Genomic DNA, 21,665 nt, shown 5'->3' with positions numbered 1-21,665 from the left:
AAGCCAAAACATTATAAATGTATGCAGAGGCTTGCTAGTGTATTGATGGTAATCACCTCTTATTGTAGTTCCCAATGTATTGTGTCTTCACAAAACCAGAGACTCTGGTCCTATAAACCTCCACGTTTGCATATACAGAAGGTCTCAGGAGCAAAATTATCCCGTTAAGCGGTGTTGTACCGCCACTGAGCAGATCCAGTACCACAAGTTTCTTTTTCATCTTATTTTGTCCTCTTCCCCTTGGGAGGAGCATGGATCTAGGAGTTCCGACCCTGGATTTTGCATCATCCTGAGAGGGAGTGGAGTTCCAACAACAGTTCTAGTGTCACTGCCGTGGTTGGGACCAGATGAGTGCATGACAGAAGGACAAGCATCCATGCTTCCACCACTCAGTGACATGAATGATCAGATGTACATTCAGGATATTTCAAATATTTTAGATCTAGTCAGAATTTAGTGGGAGTACAGCCTGTAGTTCACTCTGGCAATTTGAGAAATCAAGTAAATAGTTTTGCTAACAAAAGCATTAATCGTGTTCATTTCACAGTTACCACCCCAGTCCCAATACCTTTCGTCCCGCCCAAATAATTTTTGGGGGATTGTCACAAAGTTGATGCACTCTGTAATCTATGTGATTTGAAGTTTGTTTGCAAGCCCGGAGTTTGTCCCTCCAATGTTACTAGAATTATCTTAATCATGTCCTATCCTAGAGATGCCATAGTTGATTGGGCTATTCTATCCCTTGAATGTAATAAGCAAGGATACATAATCTTGGAAAGCTTAAAGAGGAAACGCTTCTTGTGGAAACACATACCTTTGTTCAGGTCATTGATACTGAGTTGATAAATTCCCAGCCAGGGCAGTAAGGTCCTCCTTACCTACATTGCTGCATTCAGTAAATTAATTATGGAACTCCAGTGACAGTGGAAACAAGAACTTCCCTTTTTTCAGAGGGTTGAGAGGAGATTTGATGCACCTTGTAAACCCACCCTCAGCATGTTAAAATTTAATTGACTCAGTGGTCAGGTTCGACCATAGGCTTGAGGAAAGTGAAAGGAATTAAGACGGTGTCCATATTGCAGTGAAGCAGAGCATTCTACTCAAAAGTGTACTGACAATCCAAAGGGAATTCGGAAGGTTAGCTCCTTGAATTCAGACAATGTGCTGAAACGACCTTAGTGGCCAGCTGATATAGAGGTCAGTCTGTCGGACACAATTCTTGAACTGAAATGCCCTTTCCTGGCTTCTACCTAACATAAGGTTTCACAACTTCTAATAATAACAGTCACCCTTATCATTTCACCCCAACAGAGACAGAAGCTATCTATGCTAGTTCTTTATGGGGCAAAAGGGAATTTCCTAGATTTAGACATAGCCCATTTATTACAAGTCCCACATGTTACTAAAAGTGAAACAGATCAGGGTAAAATGATAGACGGCTCAGAGCTTTTTTCCAGGTTGATTGTATATTAAACTAGCCCCCTATTGTTAGTAAGTGAGGCGGGGCTCACTGAGACCTTTAACTTTTATCACATTAACATAACTACTTTTGGGACTTTTTTAGGAATTCCTTGGCTTCAACTGCACATTCCTACTATTGACTGGTCTTTCCATCTTGTCTCTTTTGATTCCTATTATTGCCAATTATGGTAATGTCTGTTTCTCTTGGAGTGTACAGCTCTTACACTGGGCCCTTTAACGCAGTCCCCAGGAGTAACCCAAACTTTTAAAACACCTGTGATGAACAACAAATTACACAACTACCTTCTCTCAAGGAATTTGGTTGTCAAATAGGCATCACACCAGAAGCAACACTTCCCTGTAGTGAAGCTTATGCTCCTTCAGGGCCTGAGACAGAATGGTCTCTTTTTGCCAAATTGGGTAAAAGCACATTTTATGTTCATTCTGCTGAAACTCTGAACCTATGTTGTTGCCCTAGGGTGTGAACATGGATAAAAATGAGTCCCCAGTATTTCAATCTTTAGGTACCACACAGCCGAAGTGGGTGCCTCACAGAGAAAAGAGTTCCTACACAACAGTAGAACAGGATTCCTACCCCCAGTTTCCCTGTTTAAAAAAAAGAAATTGCTGGCAGAATAGAGACACATTAGCAGGACATGCAGAAACTGACTCTCCAGAAATCAGTCTGCTCATGACACATTGTAAGTCTCTGCGACCAGAAATCATTTTTGGGTAGAGTTAGGCAGAGCAAGAGTAGGGAAGAAATCGACTCTTGGGTAACTAAATAAAAATCATCATGTACACAATCAGTTCCCTTATCATGGTACCTCCTTATCTATCCATACAATACAATTAAGGCAAGGAGGCTTAATCAGGGTCCTGACATTCCATTAGTAGATTGTCAATTATGGGTTGCATGATCCACACTGTCTAAAGATGTGCATAACTGTGTTCGGACTTATCCAAAACATTCAAGACGAGGCATTCCACCCTCTTCCTCCAGGCCATCCAAGAGCCTTACCCATATCTACTTATCCCTGGCATGCCATCATCCTGGAATTAATTAATGAATTTCCCAAACCCAATGGCTATACTACCATTTTGGTAGTAACTGATCTTTCCTCCAAGATGACATATTTTATTGCCATTAAAGAATAACCTTCTGCCAAAACTCTCGTCATGCAGTTTGTTCAACACATAATGCAGTTGTACAGGCTCCCTTTGGTCACTGTGCCTGATCAGGGCCACAGTTCATTTCATGATTAGGGAACTGTAAGAAATGGGGTCTTTGGTTGCCAGTCAGGTTACTCCTGTCCAAGCAAGGACCCTCACTCCAGTCAGGGTAAAGGAGAGTCACCCTCATTGAACCCCTGGTCACTCCCTTTGTAGCTTGGCACCAGCAGGCAGACTTAACTTCAGAAGCTAGGTGTAAAGTATTTGTACCAACACACACAGTAGCCCAGTGATCCCACCACAAAAGGACACAACACAGGTTTAGAAAAATAGGTAATATGTATCTAAACAAAACAAGACCAAAACAATTAAAATCTGACACACACAAGTCAAGTTATGAATTAAAAAAGAAAATTTCTTAAATGGTTAAAAAAAAAAGTGAGAACGTTGTTATTGCACAAAAGTACGTGGGTAGCATCAAAATGAAGCTTCACGGGCGAGTGTGCATTGGAAAAGGCCAGCGATGCGTTGATTTCTCACTCACAAGCAAGACCATGCGTCCTTCCTCCTCCAATCAGGGCGCCATGCGTCGTTTCTTCTCTCCTGCAAGAGAGTGATGCATTGATTCCGGATGGGCACCTCAGGTTTGGACAGGCTTTGCGTTGACTTTCCACACCCAGCAATGTTGCATTGAAATTCGGTTTGCACAGTTTCAAGAAACCCACGCTGCATGGGGGCTTGTGTCATTAACAACAGCCACTGCTGGTGTTGCATGTCATTTTTCCAGCCGTGTTGCGGAGTGTTCATTTCAGCTGCAAGGCTGGTGATGTGTTGTTTAGCAGCCGTGAGGCATGTGGTGTGTCAAAAGTTTCTCTGCACGACGATCTTTGCCTGAATTTCTTTCCTTTACCACCAGCTTCACTTTTGGTTAGGCCGCCACTTGGCAGGTTGAACTCTCAGCACGAAGTCCAAGTGCTGACAGAGAGAACTCTTTGTTGTCCCTGAGAATTCAACAACAGGAGGCAAGCTCAGTTTAAGCCCTTGGAGATTCTTCACCAGTAGGAAGTCACACAAAAGTCAATCTTTGTCCTCTCCCAGGCAGAAGCAGCTACTGCAGGCCAACCCAGCAAAGCACAGTCACAGGCAAAGGTGCAGTACTCCTCCTCCAGTTTATCCAGCTCTTCTCCCGTTGTGAGAGGGCAGGCACAGCCCTTTCAGGTGTAAGTGGCCACTCCTCCCCTCCCCTCAGCGCAGATGGCCCATCAGGGTATGCAGGCTACACCCCAGCTCCCTTTGTGTCACTGTACAGAGGAGAGGTGCAAACAGCCCAACTGTCATACTGACCCCGACAGGGAATCCACAAACAGGCAGAGTCACAGAATTGTTTAATTAAGAAAATGCCTACTTTCTAAAAGTGGCATTTTCAAACACACAATCTAAATACTAACTTCACTAAAAGATGTGTTTTTAAATTGTGAGTTTTGAGACCCTAAAAAACACATTTGTACCTGCTCTCAAGGGGAATCTGTGCTTTAATCACATTCAAAGGCATCCCCCATGTTAACCTATGAGATAGATAGGCCTTGCAACACCGAAATCCGAATTTGGCAGAATTTCACTGTCAGGACATTTAAAACACATGTCCCACCTTTAACATACACTGCACCCTGCCCATGGGGCTACGTATGGCCTACCTTAGGGGTGCCTTACATGTATAAAAGGGGAAGATGTAGGCCTGCAAGTGGGTACACTTGCCAAGTCGAATTTGCGGTTTAAAACTGCACACAGAGACACTGGAGTGGCAGATTTGAGCCATGTTTACAGGGCATTTAACCTGGGTGGCACTGCCGCGTAGGTTCTGATTATGTTAATGAGGCTACTGGATTTGGGAGACAGGATCATATGGATTGTGGGAACTAAGTATGATTTCACACCACATGATGCCTATTGGTCTAATCCGGGTTCTACGGCTAACTAGCAGCACCTCATCTCTGGCTGAGATGATTGTGGCAACCAGGCGCATGACATGAAAGACTCCTCAGTGGAATCGTGGTCGATCAGATCATATCCCTTTTTCTCAGTTACCAAAAGTCTTATACAGGCAAAGTCCACAGAGGTAGAATATAGTTCAATAAGGATTTATTGAAGTAAATGCATCTTAGATAAAAAGGCATGTATTGCAATAACTAGGATGATAAAACACAATAAAGGCAAACAGGTGACTAACAGAGTAAAACACAAGAACAGTCCTACCATCCTGTCTCCAGGAGTGATATACACATATATTTCTCCTACCTACACTATGTTTGAGCACAGGGTAATAAGCCTAAACTTCCCTTAGGGATTACCCCCTGGGGTACATCATCCCTCATACCTGGAGGAAGAAGCCATATGGATCAGGGTTCCGACCGTCTAAGCATGTAGCTGCAGCAAAGCAATCAGCAATCAGCATACAGTCGTGGTCATCTGGCTGGAATCTCCCGCTAACGTGTCTAGGACAAAGGGGTGTTTTTATAATAAAACAGCTGACATTCTAAGAAATAGTCCCCACGTATGAGTGTTTGTTTTCTGTGAATGTTGGAGACACAGCATACCACGTATGTCAGTAACCCTATCTGACTGTAGCCTTGGAGAAAGCATAAAGAGAAATAATTGTCCTACCAGGAACGTGATGCTTTCCTAGGTGAAAGTTCAATAGGATAAAGAAAATAGAGCAGCACCGCAAATGTGGCTATAGCACGAAAAATAAAGCAATGCTGAATAAAATTTAACTGGATTAAAGTACACAGTGGCAGGCATAGTAAGCTAAAACAATGTGTCTAAAATATGGCTAAAATAGTACTGCAAGTTTCTTTTTTAGCTTATTTTGTCCCTTCCCCCTTGGTATGGTGCGGGTTTTAGGAGTGCCGGCTCTGGATCTTGCATCAGCCTGTGAGAGGTTGAAGGTCCAGTATTGACTCTAGTGTCTTCTCCATGGCTGGGTCCAGGTGAATGCTTGACAGTGTCAAAGGCGCATCTCCAGCCAAAACTAGAAACTCTGAAATTTTTCACCAAAAAGGGGCCATAGAACTGACAGAAGACCAAGACCTACCTGTTTGCTTGTCCCCCAAAGGTGCATCTCTGGTCAACCTGACTCCCCAGTAGACCTCAATATGTCCTGTATTATACTTTTGACGCAAACCTACGCTGGCTAGCGCCATTCCAGGACACCAGCCGGGCGCTGTAATTAAGGAATAGCACAAGCCGGCGGTAAGGCCCGGTTAGCATCAAAATACAGGATGCTAACCGGGTAAGAGAGGCTTAGGGAAAACTGGAGGTTGTGCATGAAAGAATGGCGCTAGAAATTACTCTAACTTGGCTAGCGTCATTTTTTTGACACACAACCCTCATGGACATGAATCCTGTCTTAGTAAAGACAGCATTCATGCCCCCCAGCCCAATGGCTATGCCCAGGGGACATATGTCCTACCTGGACTTACCTGGGATTGGTGCCCTCATCCTTAGATGACCTCCAGGTTTGGGTGCGGATGGGTGGGTGTGTCCCTTGGGGCAGGGAAGGGCATCTGTGGACTGTTTCCATGGTCTCTGACCATGGAAAAAGGCCCACAGGTCCCCTAATGCCTGCCCATACCCAGGCGTTAAATAATGGCATTAAGCATGCTTAGTGCCATTATTTAAGGCCCTCCTCCTCTCGTGCGTGACTTTTGCATGAGAGGATAAATAAGCCGCTAGGGCCTTTGAGTCTTTTTTTGCCCAGGAATGCCTACCTTGCATTTCATTGACTCAAGGTAGTTTTCTGCAGGAAAAAATGACTTCATCGCCAATATTTTAGTGCTAGACATGCCTAGTGCCAAAATATAAATATGGAGTAAAGTTTGCGCCGGATTCGCGTAAAACAACAATTATGTAAATCCTGCGCAAACAGAGTATCAATATGCCCATAAGTTATTCTCCGCAGCAGCAAATCCTGTTCAGAGAAAGCTCTCCAAAGGGGTATCCAGCCTCATGGAGCCCTTGATGGCTACGTCTTGCAGCATTATGCTTCTGGAGTTTTTCAACTTCCAAAAAAGTTCAGTTGTAGAAATCTTCACTGTGAATTTGTCCATCTGCTCCCCAATGATTCTGCAGACTCCTAGGAGATCACAGGCTGCCTTGCTCCCTGAACTTTACCTTCTCACGAAATTTTCATCAAAATTATTTCTAAGTCCATATGCAAGCCAAGACTGAGCCTAAGCCATCTCATGTAGAAGACTCCACCGCAGTCGGCCTTAACTTTGAATTTGCCATTGTCTGCATGACCAAATACCAGTGGTTGGGACTTTTAGGCACTATTTTTCAATTAAACCTTTAAAGCTTTATAAATTTGCTTCTGCTGATTCGGTCATTTTATTTATCAAAATGTTCTCTACTTTTCTAAATTTGTGTGGGATTTTATTTGTTGGTGTACTGCATAAATACTTAACACAGTGCCTATAAAGTAAACCTGACTGCTTTTGTACCATGTTCCCGGGGATTGAGCACCTGTCTACTTAGGTTAATTTAGTTACTTTTATGATTCACCCTGACAGTGATTGTTGTTGCTTGAGGAGCCCCTTTTGTTTTTCTTTCCTCACCTTTTTCTTTTAAAATAGGACTAATTTCTAAAAGAGCACCAAGGTCCACCTAAAAAATGTCAAGCATGGGGGTGCAGCAGATGACATTCAGATCGCAGAATGTTCAAGGAAATTATAAAATATTCAAACCTGTTTATATTGAATTTTGTGCCTTTTAATGATTTTGCTAAGCACAGTGTGAATAAATGCTTAGTCATTCTTCTTAAAATGTATGCTTGTACCACTTGTTGAGGTAGGCATTTCCAACTATTGTGATTTCTCTGATCCTATGTAGTTGTCCCCCATTATTGCCCTTTAACATTTAATTAAATATTGGTTAAAATGTATTCTGAATAGTACAATCTGAGTAGATATGCATCCTGTTGCACTTGGGGAAAGAATACAAGTCAAACAGTAACCAGCAAAGGAAAACATATTCACCAATAGCCTCATTAATAGAGTGGCAGACAGAAGAGTGTTCTTCGTAAAAACATGGCAGATTTCGGGTCCTCTGCCTTAGGCAATAATGCATTTGCAATACTGAGAACTAGACATCCACTACTTTTGAGATGGAGCATCCTGTCCACTAAATACTATCAAAGCCCCATGTGATGGCGGTTTTCATAGCATAAAAATGAGGAAATATGGCATCTACACATATATAAATTCTCAAAAGCTTTCATTCAAAATACATTGTTTCATTGAATCATTAGGTTGGGTAGGATAGTTGTGGGTAAGATTATTTCATCATCAAAAGGGGTACAGAAAATTGTATCACCGCTTTGACAGCAACATTGATCAAGACATACATTTTGGAAATTCATTGTTTAATGTATTTCATTTTATATTTCATAGAACACCATACTACTGTCACTGTACACAACTGTGAGAGCACTAACTTTGTAAATGTGCCAAATTCTTACAGGAGTGTTCTTCGTAAAAACATGGCAGATTTTGGGTCCTCTGCCTTAGGCAATAATGCATTTGCAATACTGAGGACTAGACATCCACTATTTTTGAGAAGGAGCATCCTGTCCACTAAACACTAACAAAGCCCCATGTAATGGCGGTTTTCATAGCACAAAAATGAGGAAATATGGCATCTACATATATATAAATTCTCAAAAGCTTTCATTCAAAATACATTGTTTCATTGAATCATTAGGTTGGGTAGGATAGTTGTGGGTAAGATTATTTCATCATCAAATGGGGTACAGAAAATTGTATCACTGCTTTGACAGCAACATTGATCAAGACATACATTTTGGAAATTCATTGTTTAATGTATTTCATTTTATATTTCATAGAACACCATACTACTGTCACTGTACACAATTGTGAGAGCACTAACTTTGTAAATGTGCCAAATTCTTACAGGAGTGCTATGGACTCTGGCTCCACTTCTTCTTACGTAAGCAGAGAGAGGGAAGATTATACTACCAGTCGCTGTAGGAATGCAAGGGATGCATTTTTCATTCAGTTCAACTTTTGTTGATGTTCCTAACCTTAGGACTTAGACTGATTACCTATCCCTCTTGTGAGGCCAAACTGAGATCAGCTTACTTGGATCCTATAACAAATTAATGTGATTTAAGTTCATCCACAATTATGCATTTCTAGATTCTCAATAATCTTGATCAAGGTAGGGTCATAAAATTGATTCTTACACCAAAATATACTTCAAAGGTTTTATTTGTACTCTGTTGTACACCTTCCAGGAAGGATGTGAAAATGTGACTGATACTTCCTTAACGTTTTCAACAGTTGTGAGGCAATAGGGGCCATGTTTTCAACATTATATTGTACTTTATGACTTATTGCTCAGGTGGTTGTGGGTCTTATCATTATTTGGTGATTTGTGTAATTTTTATATATTTTGATGCTTGATTATATGATAAAATTACAATATTTTTTTTAAAAAATGTTGAAATATTGTTTTGTGTGTTAGTAAATACATCAGCAGAGAATTTGAGCTATACTAATACTATCTGAACATTTAAGGAACATTTATTGTCAGTTATATTCTTGATACTAGGTAAAGGAAACAGATTTGTGAGTTTGGGTCAAGTTTATAGAGATAATTTCTGTTTCCTTCTTTCTCATGCCTTGCGATTCTACCCCTTAGTTTTGTTGGGACATAGAACAACAAGGTTGGGATGGGGGGAAGTAGAATAGGGGATCTGACCTTCAGTAAGATAGCTGGATTGATAAATCTTTGAAGGGACTCAAAGAAATTCCATGTTGAATCTTGTATTGTTTGTGTACCCTTCTGCTAACTACCTAGTTATGCTGTATCTCAGTCCTATACCTTCTACCTTGTAATTCTGTCTTAGAGCTGGATCAAAAGGAATACTTATTCACTGGATTTGCTCACAAATAGTTTGTTTCTACATGGTGTTTACCATAGCTGAGGACAATTTGACATAAAGATAACTATAACAGCAGTTTCATGTGTACATCACACAATAATAACTGTAGACAGAGGTACATAGCAGTGCTCCATAAAACATTGATTCTATTTTTTCCACTTTGAGTTGTAGTGGTAGTGTACATATATGTTTTCCTTAGAAGGTGAGGTTACTTGTTCCTTCACAAGATAATCCTAGCTCCACCAGTTTTTAGGCTATTTTCTATTTCTGTCAAAGATAGTCATTAGTCCCCGAACCATTCCTTGCAAACCCTTTCTTTGTAAATATGGAATAGGTGATACCAAACAGGTTTTAGCATGGATGCAGTTGTAGTGTTTTTAAAGGGGTTGGTTGCCGGAAATGTTAGCACAGATACTCTTCCTACATTGTTCCTAAATATATTGCACACATTCTACATTTACAGGAATCATGACTGAACTGTAATCTGCACATTTCCATACCATATGTTTTAACTATTTGATAGTTTTTTCCTTTCATGCAGGTTGAGGTCATACCTATCCAAAATGGTAGTGATGTATTGGTCTCAGTGATCTTTGCTATCTAAGAGGTGCTTGGAAAACACAATTATTTTTCTTTGGAGTCTATCAGAGAAGCAGGGACTCTGGTAAGTAGTAGCAAGAAGACTTGAGAAAAAGAAAAGCCTCTGCCTATAGATGTGATTTAAATAGCAACCATACTTTTGAGATGGGAAATCTTGTATAATTTTATGAACCTGAGAACTCAAGAGTCTGCATAAGACCAGATAAAAAGAAGAGCTCCACAGGCCCCTAATGTCTATGGACCATTCCCTCACACAGGAACTCTAGCAGTGGAGCCCTGGGCACTTCCGTCAACCGAACATGCAGCAAGAGGACAAGGTCGACATTCCCATCACTACTAGTTCAGTCCTGACATCTAACAAGATGGTGTCAGTGCACTCTGCATTACAAAAGTGGAGGAGTTGCTAGGCCACACCTTCGATTAAGCATGAACCAATTTTAGTTAACAAGTTTACTTTCCAGGGAATTTAAGGATGAATCATGTGTGAAGCACAGATAATTTAATTAAAACAGAAGAGGTAAGCACTGGAAAAGAGTCAGTATGGTAAAAGAATAAGGCCCTCATTCTGACCTTGGCGGGCGGCGGAGGCCGCCCGCCAAAGTCCCGCCGTCAGATTACCGTTCCGCGGTCGAAAGACCGCGGCGGTAATTCTGACTTTCCCGCTGGGCTGGCGGGCGGTCGCCTTCAGACCGCCCGCCAGCCCAGCGGGAAAGAGGCTTCCACGATGAAGCCGGCTCGGAATCGAGCCGGCGGAGTAGAAGCTGTGCGACGGGTGCAGTTGCACCCGTCGCGTATTTCACTGTCTGCGCAGCAGACAGTGAAATACATGTAGGGGCCCTCTTACGGGGGCCCCTGCAATGCCCATGCCAGTGGCATGGGCACTGCAGGGGCCCCCAGGGGCCCCGCGACCCCCCCCTACCGCCATCCGGATCCCGGCGGTCCGACCGCCGGGATCTGGATGGCGGTAGGGGGGGTCGGAATCCCCGCGGCGGTGCAGCAAGCTGCGCCGCCGCGGAGGATTCAATGGGGCGGCGGTACACTGGCGGGACCCCGCCAGTGGTGCCGGTCCGACCGCGGCTTTACCGCCGCGGTCGGAATACCCATTGGAGCACCGCCGGCCTGTCGGCGGTGCTCCCGCGGTCCTCCGCCCTGGCGGTCAAAGACCGCCAGGGTCAGAATGACCACCTAAGTTCCTACAAATATAGTTGGAATAAGTAGTGGTGGGCCTGAGAGAACTGAGGGGAACATAATTGGAGTGATGAGATTTTTAGGACAGAAAAAATAAAGTTTTGAGAAAAGGATAGTGTTTAAAATAGAAGAAGGATTAACTTGTGAGCATATCTTAAGGGGTAGAGGCTAAATTTAGGGGTAGCTTACAGGTAGAACACAGACATTTGGTGGAGAGAAAGGAGCTGAAACAAGTAAGCAGTTAGTCTTCACAAAATTTTAGAAAATCCTTTGCACATTTCAGGTCAACAGACAATAAGGTCCAGATGTAAGGTGCTGTTCCTGAGAAAGATTGTTTAGCAGCTTTGCAAGACTTTGATTTTTTTTATTTCCCAAGCAATACTTATGAAGTTCTCGTATCCTCCTGACATTTTTACAGAGGTATTCCGGGTGATGATTGTATATAGTCCTAAATGTGGTGCATACTTGTTTTAACTTTATCCTGGCTTCAAGAGGAAGCCAGTTTAGGTCTTGTAGACTCGTAATATAGAGTCATTCTTCCTGGTTGTGGAGATCAGTCTAGCTTCTGAGTAGAGGATAGCTTCCTTAGGAATGAAGGAGATCCTGGAGTTTGCAGTGAAAGGAGTTGATGTAGTCTAGCCTGGCTAGGTCTATGGCTTGTACAGCTGGGTGGAAGGACTTGGAAATTGAAAGATGTTTCAGCATGTGTTAGTGGTGATGATCATGCAGAAGTACCCAAGTGAAGTATTTGAAAGTTTACATATAGATGAGTGTCAATCCTTGCGCCAAGTACTTTCACTTCCTCCAACTGGTTGTCTGAAATACTGTTGAAGTAGAACTCAGAAAAACAATTCCTGTTAAGTTGGAATTAGTGGGGACATCTCATGATTGCTCTTGTAAGGACCCCACAAGAGGGTGGATATGATTAGAAGGGTTGTTGCCTCATGTTACCATCTAGTTATAGTTCTTTAGAAATTAGGAGAACTATTCAGGAATCATCTCTTTGATGCCAAGGTGGAATTGTAGGACGGATATGAGTTGATGGTGGTTGATTGGTTTGAGAGCTGCTGATAAGAGCAGTAGGATAAGGAGGTTGGCTTTTGACTGTGCAATATTTGCTGGATGTCATGCAAGATAAGTGCTTGAGTTTTCGTTGTGCATCCTTGTTGAAAACTTGATTGACAAGAGGTTTGCTTGATGTGTAGAGATAATTATCTACTGCACATGTTTTGTTTATGTCGGACTGTGGTAGGTGAGGTACTGGACTGTGTGTAGATATTGGATTTAGATGATCCTCTGGTTTAATTTAAAAAAGGTTAATTTGACCCAAATGGAGGTCATTTAAATACATTTATAGAGCTACACCAGAGTTTTCAGAATAGGTGGAAATTGCTTAGATTATTATCGGTGGGATAATATCTTTGAGAAAGAAAATGGGTATAGTATCTTTGTCTCTTGCTCCACTGTTTTTTTGGTTATTGGATTGAATCTAGTCTTTTAACTCAGCTGAAGGCGAGACACTTAACTGTGGACTAACTGTTTTGTGTTTGAATTCATGGTTTGTATAACCTTATATGAGAACATGAAAAATGCAGTGCATTTGTCTTTGGTTTGGATTATGTGTTATAGGATGGCATTTAGTATAGAACGTACAAATTTGGACTAGTTTTTTAGGCCTATTTAAAGTATTGTCTATTTGTAGTTGAAGATGTTTGTTTTTGGTGGTTAAGATTTCAAGCCTGTAGTGTTTCCTGGAAGTACTTCTTCGGCCTGCCACAGGTCCAGCAGAATTCAGAAGATGAAGACCAGGGGTGCCACATTTGTGCCTGGCACTAACCCTTTGCTAGGAGAGACTCCTGGCACCTCCCTAACCAGTAGGTAATGCCGCCACCTTTTGCAGTAGTTGGTGTGTACCCTACGGCAAACAATCCCAGTTTGTCCCTTGCTACCTAAATTCAGCAGGGTAAAACCTTTGCTCCGTTGTTCTGACCTACCAAGCTGTGTCATCCAATGGGTGCGAGTGGCTAGACCAGTAGCTCTGAAGGCTGGGCAACAGCAGGTGTTATATGGCTGAAGGGCTTGTAGCACAGACCCTGTCATTGTAGCACAGACCCTGCCATTGTGACAGAGACATAATCTGCAGATACCTGTGGGGATGCATCAATGACACTCAATGACATATTTTACTGCATATCTGTCAAGGAGACCAGATTCTCGGGGCTTGTGCATGTTCCCAACATGTCCACCTCTTGGCAGCTCCAAACTCCACTAGTAATATAGCACAGAGTTAAAGAATGGCCAAGTGGGGGAATGGGTTTTGGGTTGGGAACAGCGGGGATGGAGACCTGTGGAAGCAAGAGTTAAACAACATAGTTCTTAGAGTGGTCACTGCATTGTAACAAGAATCAAAGAACACATGCTTTTTTCTCTGCATGAATGAACTGTGCTAGATTCATGAATAACACGGCTATGTCACTCTCTGACTAAGAGTTCCGAAACTCAAATGTTTAGGAAATATTATGCACCTAAATCAAACTTGCACTTTTAGATTTCAATGTCTAGAAATGATCGCGCATTCTGCCGATCTGTATTTCAAAGGTTAAATGCCTGGAATAAATTGCGCACACTGTTGCTGATTAGATTATTAAGAACCAAATGCCATGAAGTGATCGTACACTCTGCCGATTTGAATGCCAAGAAGTAAATGCCAGGATTGAATTGTGCACACTGTTGCCGATTCGGAATTCACGATACAAATGTCATGAAATGATCGGCGCACTGCCGATCTGAATGGCAAGAAGTAAACGCCAGGAATAAATCGTGTACACTGTTGCCGGTTCGGAATTCACGATACAAATGCCATGAAATGATCGCGCGCACTGCCGAACTGAATGCCAAGAAGTAAATGCTAGGAATGAATCGTGCACACTGTTGCCGATTCAGAATTCACAATACAAATGTCATGAAATGATCGCGCTCACGGTCGATCTGAAAATCAAGAATTAAATGCCAGGAAAACAATCGCATATGCGATGTCAAGTTTAAGCCCAAAATTCAAGTGTCACTGGAAACGGAGTCGGGGGCCTAACCCGACCTCCACCATACCGCCCTGCTGGAAGATCACCAAATAAACGAGGACAGGCCTGCAAATGACTGGATAGGCCTCCGGGACAGGAACTCTGGAAAATGCTGCTGCTCTGCACCGGGACCTCTGAATAGTGAGCAGGTGGAGCTGGGCTGGCTCCCTTATATAGAGCCAAGCCCCGCCCACGAGCCACACCCAACCATGCTACAAGAAAGACTTCTAGAAGGTCTTAGAATAAAGGACAACAACCTGTAGTCCTGCAAACAAGCCTTGCAAATGAACAATGAATTACAAACAGCATTAATGACTTTTCAAGGTAGAAGCTCTGCAATGCACAAAGTTAACATACTGCATAGGGACACAATGCATGAAATATGCCTTTGCATAAGGACAGAGTTCTTGCATTTATGTCGCCCGTAGAGCGCGCACTGTCCTGATGTTGACAATATCTATGTTGTTATGGATGTAAGGACAGTGGGGGCACTGGACAATAAAATGTGTAATGTTCTTTGTGTGTGTGTTGAGCACATCCTTGTTTGTCCTGTTTGTGCCCTTAAAAACATGGGGTAATAGCTGCTTCCACTTAATATATGGGCTGGACTATTTCATTGGGGAGGGATCCTTCTCATGCTGGTGGAAATACTCTGGACCTTCTCTTTATTATAACTCACTTGAATGCATTTGATTTGACACTCAAACCTCATGTTTGCAATGATATTTTCCTTTTCTCTTTATGAATGGCTCATCCTTCCCTTAAGTGTAGACAATGCCACACTTCTACTAAAGAACATTAGAAGGAAATGGAAGACCTTTGACAACACTAGCATGCTCACCCTGTTTAATAATATATATGCTGACGTTTCTAATCTCTCAAGTACTTCACAGCTTACCCATGCCTTGTAGATCAGCTTGCATCGTTTTTTTCTTCTTTTCCTGCTGTATCTGTCTTTGGCAGGTACCTTAATAACTGGATCTTCTCTTAACTGAAGATTGAGATACACAAGCCCTGACGTCCCTATCTGCTGACAAAGTAAATTGGTGTGACACCTTTCTATTCAAGCATCCTATGTCAGCTCATGCTTCACTGCCAATTCTGGCTAAACCTATGGAAAAACACTTAGCCTGTCAGTCATTCTTTCTCTTACATAAAGGTCAAGCTAGGTTTCTCTCAGACCATAGCAGAACATCACTTCTTGTGGTTGTTTTAGATTAACTCAGGACCAGGTTGGATGAGGATTAACCATTCAGCCTGCTACTGCTGGATCTACCTACAGCCTTTAATACAGTATGGTCAACCACACCATCTCCATTGACCATCTCACTGCTGCAGGACTTGCAGGCTTGGTGTTGGAATGATTCCCCTCCTATGTCTCTCCCCTATTTCGCTCTTCTGAGATGAGGATTCCACGTGGTGTTCCACAAGGTTCTGTTCACTTGCCTATTCTCTCAAATCTATACATACATTCTTTGAGTGATCTTGCAAGATCATTCAGCTTTCGCAAGTTATCCAATGCCACCCAGCTGCCTGTTAAATATGATCAAACTGCTACAAATTCCATTGGTCAGCTCAAGTTATGCTTCCTAGGGCTTCACTGCTGGATGTCCTCTATTGGTGTTAAAACTGAACAGTAAAAAACCCTAGCTGTGCTTAATTTAGAGGGATATTTCTAGGTGGTAGTATGAATGGTGGCCACTCAATATAGGCCCCCATTAGATACTTGTGGTCTCAGCCAGAAAACTGGGAGTCTTGTCTAATCAAGTGTTATATTTTGGTCCAAAAATATTTTGTCATCTACTTTTTGCTGTTAAAGCATCTGAAAAATCTCTTGTTCCTTATCCCTCATGATAAAAATACCTCTCTAGGCAGCTCCTGTGTACTTGCTTACCTGTTACTGTTGCAGTGATGTCTACCCAGGCATACTTGAGGTGGAAGTATGTAAATCTAAAACCTCCAGAATCTGGTGATAAGGCTAGTGTACAGCCATCACAAGTGTAACCATGTTGCAGTAGCTTACTGCTCGCTGAATTGACTTTTGGTAAAGTAAGGAGTACTGGCTCTACCTGTCTCTAGAACATTTAGAGTTCCTCTTCCAGAGTCTCTGCAGTCCAGTATACAGGTGTGGTACTGAAGAGCCCTTGCATTAGACATGTTTGTTCTGCAGGGATATTCTTTCAGGGCTTAGTTCCCAATTGTAACACTGTCTGTTTTAGTTCAATCACAGGCAAGAATTGAAAACACATTTTCTGATAAATGTTTGTCTCCATCTCCTCCTGACCCCGTGGCTGTTAGCACTAAGACACTTTTGGGTGAAGGTACACTGCCAAATAGATAATAAAATTAAATAAAATTAAAATGTTTTTCTTTCTTTGGTGTATATTGTTAACTGTGTTGCACTGACATCTAAATTATTTGACAGAGTGTTTCATGACTAACATACCTGCCAGAGCATTAAGGTCCAGTACATGTCTGTTGCTGATGGTCCCATACATTGGGCATGTTTGTTCTGCAGGCATATCCTTTTGGGTTTTAAAATCCAACTGTGGCATTACCTCTCATTACTGGTGTGTTGGATTGCCTATCTTTTTGTATTTCAAGCAAGCCTTGAAAATACATTGTTTTTGCTAAAGGTTGGAGTCCCCCTCCTGTTCCCTGGATTGTTCACACTGCAATGCTTTTGGACAATTTTACACTGCCCAAATGATTACATGAATAATTAAGTAAGCAAAGAAATCAATATATAAAATAAAAAATGCATTTATTTCTTTTGTGTATACAGTAAGTTGTGATACTCTGACATCAGTATTGTTTGACAGTGTGTCTCATCCCAGACGCTCCTTACTCATATGGACATAAGGTCATTAGCTTGGTATATGTGGATTAGGTAAAGGTGAAGCTGAGTAGTACTTGTCTGACCTGACTTTGAACTACTACAGAGAAAACAGGCCATGGAGCTGAGTGAGATGTATGGTAGAGTGGGTACATTTGTTCTGGGTGGTCACGTCAGCTGCCAAGCACTACGGCCCATATTTATACTTTTTGACGCAAAACTGCGCTAACGCAGTTTTGCGCCAAAAAAATTAGCGCCGGCTAACGCCATTCTGAAGCGCCATGCGGGCGCCGTATTTATTGAATGGCGTTAGCCGGCGTTAGCCGACCGGCGCTGCCTGGTGTGCGTGAAAAAAAACCACGTACACCAGGCAGCGCCGGCGTAGGGAAAAATGGCGTTTGGGCGTCTAAAAATGGGGCAAGTCAGGCTGAGGCAAAAAAATCGTCTTAACCCGATTTGCGCCATTTTTTTACGACGCCCATCCCCCATTGAAATGACTCCTGTCTTAGCAAAGACAGGAGTCATGCCCCCTTGCCCAATGGCCATGCCCAGGGGACTTCTGTCCCCTGGGCATGGTCATTGGGCATAGTGGCATGTAGGGGGGCACAAATCAGGCCCCCCTATGCCACAATTTTTTTTTAAAAAAAATACTTACCTGGACTTACCTTAATGTCCCTGGGGTGGGTCCCTCCATCCTTGGGTGTCCTCCTGGGGTGGGCAAGGGTGGCAGGGGTGTCCCTGGGGGCAGGGGAGGGCACCTCTGGGCTCATTCTGAGCCCACAGGTCCCTTAACGCCTGCGCTGACCCAGGCGCTAAAATCCGGCGCTAATGCGGGTTTTTTAGACCCGCCCATTCCCGGGTGTCATTTTTGCCCGGGAGTATAAATCCGACGCAATAGCATCGGAGTCATTTTTTACGACGGGAACGCCTACCTTGCATTTCATTAACGCAAGGAAGGTGTTCACGCAAAAAAATGACGCTAATTCCAGGAACTTTGGAGCTAGACGCGTCTAACGCCAAAGTATAAATATGGAGTTAGCTTTGCGTCAAATTTGCGTCGAAAAAAACGAAGCAAATTCGGCGCAAACGGAGTATAAATATGCCCCCACATTTGATTCATTGATCTTAGCAAAGCTGTCCTACACAGGACTGATCTCATCCTGGCACTTTTTTATTGAAATTCCCATACATGAATCTTTTAATAATTCTCTTATGTATGTGACTGCGCTCAGCTGCTGGCTTCTCCCCTATTTAGTGTAATTTAGAGATCACACTCCCTAGGTGGGCTACGCCATCTGCAGGTGTTGCCTAGGTTTATGTTATGTTATGTGGATTTGTAGAACAAGGCTAATAACTTGTGAAGGTGTCCAGGCACTCAGTAGGGCAGGCCTAAGGAGGGGAACATGCCTGTTTTGTATGGAAGAGCCATGTCTTCAGGTTCATTCGGAAGTCCACGAGGGAGGGGACGGTTCTGTGGTGTTGTGGGAGGTTGCCAGGTCTTGGCTGTGAGGTATAGAAAGAAGCATCCTCCACTTCTGGTCTTCTTGAGGCGAGGGAGGTGTGCTCTTTCTTGTCACACAGATCAAAGATGTCTGGTGGGTTGGTAGATGTTAAGCAGTGGTTGAGGTACTCTGCACCAGTATTGAGAGTTTTGTAGGTGAGAGTGAGTATCTTGAACTAACATCTTTCTTGGGCTGGGAGACTGTGGAGATTGTTGAGGTGTGGTGAGATGTGGTTATTTTATGAGATGTTTAGGATGAGTCTGGCGGTAGTGTTCTCAGTGGTTTGGAGTCATTGTAGAAAATGGACTGAGATTTCAAAGTACTTGGCATTTCTGTAGTTAAGTCCACTTGTGATAAAGAGCCTGGGTGACTGTTCAGCTGGTGTTAAGGGAGTTCCACTTGAAAATTTTGCATAGCATTCAAGAGATGTGGAAGCATGATGAGGTGATAGGGTTGATCTGTTTGCTCATTTAGAGGTTGGTGTCCAATATGATCCTGAGGGTTCTTGACATGGTCAGGAGGAATATGCCACTGAACCACTACTGCTTAAACAACGACTGCCCAACACCGAAAATGCCTAAACAACAAATTATTTTACAACGTAGTCTAAACAACGAAAAAAACGTATAAACTGAATTATAACTAAACAACGACCTCCTATATAACGAATATGGGAACCACTTCAGTACGAATATTCCACTGAACCACTACTGCCTAAACAACGACTACCCAAACAAAGACTGCCCAACACCGAAAACGCCTAAACAACGAATTTTTTTACAACAAAATCTAAACAACTAAAAAAACGCTTAATCTGCATTATGCCTAAACAACGACTACCTATATAACAAATATGGGAACCACTACAGTACTACGTGAAAAAAAAAAAAAAATCAACAACAACAATATTTTTCCTACATAAAACAAAGAAAACATCAGCACAAATGGAAAACATCTAAACACAGTTTTAATTTGAAATAAATTGTTTTAAAACAAACATAAAAAGGGTAGAACACTGAAGAAAAAAACACTGTATAAAACGATAGTCCTACAACAGTTTCTACATCACCCAGGAAGTATTTCTTCTCCTCAACAAACGATGACTAACAGAGAAAAAACATACAAACTACACTATAAATATACTTGAAAATTATATATATTTTCTGTCACAAACGAGTACAGAATAAAAAACCACATCCAAAACATATTTCATTTACAATTATAACATTACTGACAAAAACACATATATAGACCAACGACCTCCATTTTGTATTCATTATTACACCAAACAGCTTACAGAGATGACGTGTAAACCACTACGGAGAGAAAATAATCTATATTTTATCCAACACCGCCATCTACTGACATTGCAAGGTAAAATATACTTAAAATAAATATAAATAAATATACAAACCTATAACACAGTGAAAAAAAAAAAAATTAAGGTAATTTTTCACTTTTATATTACAGGCGTATATTTCAGGAAAGTCATCAAAAAATAAACCAACACTTGAGTTATCAAAGGTAAACGATTTCCATTTTTCAAAAACCATTTTATTAAACCATTACCAATTATATTGAAAAAAACTGTTAATAAATAAGTATGATAAGACTACTAAAAAAATAAATATGATACAAATAAAATATATCTATAAAAGAATTCAAGTGCAAAATAGTAGAAAAAAATGACTTCACCTACTAAATTTAATCGAATGGCAAGACATTACTGACCTCAAAATTCAAGGCTAGAGAAGAATATTACTTTCTAAATTAGCCAAGTAAATCATTAATAATACAAAATAAAAAACTAAAAAATACACTCTTTATATTTCTTTTAGACTCCAAGGAAGAAAACAAATCACCAGGAGACGTAAAAAATTGAAAAAATTCAACTTGAAAAAAAGAAGCTCAGCAAAAATATAAAATTTAAAGTAAGTATAACATTATGTGTATAACATGCAAGCAGTTATTCTAATGTGATAACACTAAACAAACAGTTATGTGCAAAGACCCCTTACACTCATTCCAAACACACATAAAGTCAGGCAAATTAAAAATACTTAGAAAACACAGTATGTATAGTGCCAAGATGCAGTTATAAAAGAGGTGAAAGCTAAATAAACAAGGGTACGGCACAAAAGTCAGAGAGAATAATGGGAAACAACCAAACACAAAGAACAAAGCTATAAAACATGCAGTCTGTAGAGTGGCGCAATAAAAAAAAAATATGTCCCAAAAGTGTAAACAGCAACACACAAGTACTTCACAAATGCTCTAGGGCATGGTCACATGCAAAAAAAAGAAATGTGCTAACAGCAGGAACCAAACAATGAGGACTGACTTTCAGACCCAGTAATAGTAAGTAATGTAACGCTTTAAATCCACCAACACTAAACAAATTATCTCTAAAAGACAGCACATGCACTGTCTACAAGAGATCTAAAAATGGGAGACCAACCGGCTTTGCCAATACTTTTTCTTAAACTTAGCTTTGCAAGTTCCCCACATACTTACACGAGGGTATGTGCAGGATAGTTACTATAAAAAATATTTACTATTACAACTCCACCAAATACTTAACTCAAAGCAGGTGCTGGACACTATAAAAAACTACAATTATTATTCCAACTCCACCAACTACTTACCTCAGGACAGATGGCACACAGTGAGCACATTGCAAATTAATCATTGCAAGTTCCCTACATACTTACATTAGAGTGTGTGGTGGGAAGTGACTATAAAAAAAATTACTATTACAACGCCACCAAGTACTTACCTCACAGCAGGTGCTGGACAGTAAATAGCACTAAAATTACTATTACAACTCCACCAAGTACTTACCTCATAGCAATGGCTGTAAACTAAAT

The sequence above is a fragment of the Pleurodeles waltl genome, chromosome 2_2 (genome assembly GCF_031143425.1).
Source record: "Pleurodeles waltl isolate 20211129_DDA chromosome 2_2, aPleWal1.hap1.20221129, whole genome shotgun sequence".
Taxonomy (NCBI): domain Eukaryota; kingdom Metazoa; phylum Chordata; class Amphibia; order Caudata; family Salamandridae; genus Pleurodeles; species Pleurodeles waltl.
The sequence above is the reverse complement of the archived record's forward strand: the minus strand, read 5'-3'. Positions refer to the sequence as shown.